Raw genomic sequence first — 4,953 nt, 5'->3', positions numbered from 1 at the left:
TGACTGACAATCTGGAACCCTGTTTTGTCTCCTGTTAAGAACTTGGTGAGTATTTTAGGTGCCTACTGAGTCAGTTATGGAGACAGGAGACCTGTGATTTATTCTATAAACTGTCCTGCCCGGGAACTGTTGTTTGTGTGGCCCTTATCTTGATAACCCTTGGGAAGAGGCCCGGAGGGCGAGGTCTGATCACCTCTTTGGCTTCTTTGTCTGTCTTGTTCGTCATCTCCTCTGTTGTCACCGAGTGGAGGTTAAATTCAGGCTGGACCTGAGCAGAACCTAGACCTTCTGTAAAATCAAAACTTGAAAAATTTTCTGCCAGGGACTTAACTCTCAACCCCAGTGTTGGGTGCCCCTGCCCTGGCCAGCTCCAGGCTTTTGCCTCTTGCCTCCCTGGCTTGCCTTGTGCTGGCTCAGCAACTAAGTGCCTGGACTGAGTGGGACTTGACTAAATCTTATAACTATATTGACACCTGCAGTTGGGCTCTGCACCCTTCTCTGGGCCTACTGTCAGTTGGACATGAGTTTTACTGCCATGGGGAACGCCCCAAGCATCCCCAGAGACTCATCCTTTGGGTGCATTTTAATTAATTGGAAACACTTTCAGTTTTGGGCGGGTTCTGCCCCAGAAACTCCATCTTGGAGAAAACTTGACTGATTTCTCTGTGATTTTGTGATGCAGTTGGACAGGTAGATCAACCTATGATGTCATTTGAGTTACAGCCCAATTTCTGAGAAATCAAGAGCAACTGTCCTTAGAAAATCCTTGCAAGGCTGAAAATGCAGCTTAGAGGCAGTTCAGGTTCTACTCATTTCCCTCAAAGAAATTGTAAACCCTCTGGGGACTATCTAGCCCATCACTAATTCCTAAGACTGAAGAAAAAAAAAAGGAAAAAACGCCAAAAAACAGTCATAAGAGAGCCCTCACCCAAAATCTAGCATCTTGAGTGTCTTTTCCACAAATATTAGTAAAAAGGCTCAAAACAAAATTTGAATTCATAACTAAGGAGCTTTGTATTATTGTATCTGATTCATGGCAGTAATTTTTAAAACAACAGCTGTGGAGACTATGCATGTGTGTCTATATGTATGTTAGATGTGTGTGGTATTTTTACCTCCTGATGGTATGGCCCAAAATTAAGTGCTCTGTTTAATTGGCTAAAAGTAAGTCCTTATGTAAATTGTAAATTAATAGGAACTAACCCAAATATGTTTCAAGTTAACATGATATAAATTAATCTTTGGTGACTGAGAGCTTATTTAAGTTTGTTGGTTTGATTAAAATGGACACGTCCTCCAGAGTTAACACTGGACATGATGCAGACATGCCGCCCTTATTCTACATTTATTTGTCAAATAAGCTGATATTATCTCTATTACAAAACTGGTTAGCAAAAGCAATAACTTAAAATGATGGCTAATTTTGTCTAATGTCTCATGAAGTTTTATAGGCAATCTAAATAATTATTGGGAACAAGTAAACTAAACAGATGTGAAAAAGATAAAAGTATTGGGTGAACTTTTAAAGATAATTATGTCTTATAGTATGTATATCTAAAATAACTTCCAAAATCTTTTTGGTAGCTTGAAACTTTCAAGCATTGCTAGATAAAATTGAATGATAAAAAAAAATTTCACTGAATATCTGGGTCATTTTTCAAATAAGATAAAATACCGAAACATTATGGTTAGACATGTCTAGATTTATCTACTTTTGGTTTCTTATTATAAAGAAACTAAAAAGTGTTTGGGTCTATTAGTAAACATGTCTTGTATTTTATTAAGATTGTACCACGAAGTAGCACGTTTCTAGAAATTATAAAACGTATTTATAAACTTGCCAAGCCATGGTATGCTAATGTAAAAGACAGTTCATAATTGCTTAGTTTTTAGTTTTTACTAGGGTCTTTAAGGGTTAAAAATTCTAATTAATATATGTAATTAAAGCTACTGAAAATTAATAAGGCAGGGGCCAGCCCTGTGGCTGAGAGGTTAAGTTCATGCACTCCTCTTTGGCAGCCCAGAGTTTTGCTAGTTCAGATCCTGAGTGTGGACGTGGCACTGCTCTTCAAGATGTGCTGGGGTGGTGTCCCACACAGCACAACCAGAGGGACCTACAACTCGAACATACAACTATGTACTGTGGGGCTTCAGGGAGGAGGAGAAGAAGAAAAAGAAGAGGAGGAAGAAGAAGAAGAAGAAGAAAGAGGAGGAGGAGGAGGAAGAGGAGGCGGAGAAGGAGAAGAAAGAAGATTGTCAAAAAATGTTAGCTCAGGTGCCAATCTTTAAAAAAAAATTAACAAGGCAACCATCTTTGCATTTAAGGAAAATAAAATGTATGTTTTCAGTAAAGAAAATATAAAGAATGGAAATAGTTTTGTTTGTTGGGTGAAGAAAGATAAATTCGTCCTAAAGTACTAGAAGAAAAAAAGAGAAGCATGGGACAAATTCTGGTTGTAAAAAGCAAGTTATAGAAGATTTCTGAAAGAGAAATTCTAAAAGGATTTTTATGCCTGGTCAAATTGGATAAGATTAATGTAAATCCAATTAAGTAAATGGTTTTAATGTAAAAAAAAATGAGCTGGTGCAAAAATTAAAATTTGGTTTTCTTTCTCAAAAGGATAATCTTCTCGAGCTTTTGGTCTGCTCTTGATAAAGAGGTTATAAAATGTTTTTTCTTTATTTTTGAGTAAGTCTACCTAAAAGACAGAAAATTTATGTTTTTTTAAAAATAGTTTCCCTATGTTCGGAAAGACTGAAGTCTCTCTATTAAGATTTTTAACTGTTTTAACTGTTTGCCCTTGACTGTTTCTGTTGTCACTTTCATTGAATAGAGTGAGTGTTGTTTCCTACTTGACCAAGTGTTTTAAAACCTTTTGATATTTTTGACAAGCTCCCCCCAACAAACATACTCAAATCCTGAATACAGGCTTCCTTTTGGCCTGGAAGGAGGAAGAGAACTTCTCTGAGGATTTTCAGAGGGCCCCTGAGACTTCTCAAAGAGATTTGCTCTTTCTTCCTGTAAGGAGGGAGACACTAAACTAATCAGGCTTATTTGATATGTTAAATTACATGGGAAGCATTGTCAAATAAGTGATGATAAGCCTTCTTAGGTGGTATTGTCTGGGTAAATGTTATTGATTTAAATGTTTAAAAAATTATGTAATGTTCCTAAAATTCTGGTCTGTCCTGGTTGTCAGCCATAATTCTGGTTATTATTTTAAAGTATTGTATGTCACAAAATTAACCAAACTTCTTTGTCAGTTGCCATTTTGGGATCTTATTGTTTATAGACAGTTATTGTTTTACTCTGATGCTTTTGAAAAATACGTTTCATCTTCAGAGAAATTCATGGAAAGGATTCTGACACTCTAGAATATAGGTTTCTGATAAACTTTCAGATCATAAAACTGAACTGGGTAAGAAATTACAGAACTCTAACAGAGAAACTGATGACCTCGTAAAACTGCTATCAGAAGATTAAGATCAAGAATCAGTTATACAGGACTGAATGAACCGATGAGGATTATTGTAATTTATATTACTTTTCATTTGAGATATTGCTTATTTTTTTTGATGTTCTGTTTTGTTTCCAGATTTAAGGAAGTCTTTTTCTCTTTTTCTCTCATGCTAACTATGACATATCAATTTGATAAATTATACCTTTGCAAGCAGATTTGAAACATTTATTTATTTTTCTCCCACCTGATCCTTCCAGGATTTGGAAACTCTTAATGAGTGAATATTGATTTCATGGTAATGTAGTTATTTGCATAAGTTTAATAAGAATCTGTTCTCCTTATAACAGGACACAATTGGAAACATTGGTTATATTACCAAGGCTTTGACTGGAATGTCATATTTGAGAGAAACATACAGACTCAGATATGACAAGACAGCTTTTGAGGAATGAAGGTTGACTTTCTGGAATAAGGCCACTTGGAAATATTGGCCTGGTATCTTGTTTACAGGGATTCCAGTAATCTTACCCAGTAAGTAAGGAAGGTCACTTATCTGGCAGGCACCAGGAACCTTGAAGTATTTTGGGGGACGTCAAGAAAAGAGGAGTCCACCCAAGTCTGTAAGTGTTGCAGGCAAAATCTGATGACAAGTCCTTGGCTTAGCTTAAGAGGCCTTTAAAACTAAATCTAAGATTCCTCAAAGAAAGTTCCAGCAAAGCAGATTTAAAACAGACTATATGATCAATGACTATTCTTGCTGTACTCATGTAAATAATTGGGCCAAGTTTATTGAAATTAAATATTTTGCAAACCGATTAGTCTTAATTTGGCTTTTATAAAAATGAAGGTGATTTTAGAGAGAAAATTTATGTTTCAATAAAAACTATAGTATACATTCATGGATATTAGGTCCTAATTCTGATAATTGTCTTTGAGGTTTTTATTTTATATCTGTTAACTAGACTGGATCCTGAATTATTCTAGTCTCTTGAAATATCTGTCTAAAAATCTCCAAACTAATGTTTTTCAATCTTTTCCTATCGTTTTCATTTGGAATCATTGAGAACTGAGTGTGCCCTTTTTCCTGAAGCCTTGCAAACTGAAGCTGGACAACTTGATATAAACTTAAGAGAGATTCATGTCTGTTGCTGTGTAAGATACCTGAACCGGAACACCTGATGACATCATCAGAGACACTTCAAACTGCAAAAGATGCTTCAATTCTGACACCTAGAAATCTTTTGACTGGCTGCTGCTTGGGCTCAGAAAGGTTTATAATTTGCTCCCACCATTAACCTTGTTTTTCTTTTGTCTCCCTTGAAATACTTCTTATTAAATACCTAGTTACTTGTTCACACAATATAGGCCTAACTTTGAGAGTCAACCTGCATCACTGTCTTACTAAGAGATTGGTTCAATGAGATGGAACAACCTATGCCCCTCATCAACATGATATCCCTCAAGACTGAGGATGAACAACAAAAAGGGGGAC

The sequence above is a fragment of the Equus przewalskii genome, chromosome 5 (genome assembly GCF_037783145.1).
Source record: "Equus przewalskii isolate Varuska chromosome 5, EquPr2, whole genome shotgun sequence".
Taxonomy (NCBI): Eukaryota; Metazoa; Chordata; class Mammalia; order Perissodactyla; family Equidae; genus Equus; species Equus przewalskii.
The sequence above is the reverse complement of the archived record's forward strand: the minus strand, read 5'-3'. Positions refer to the sequence as shown.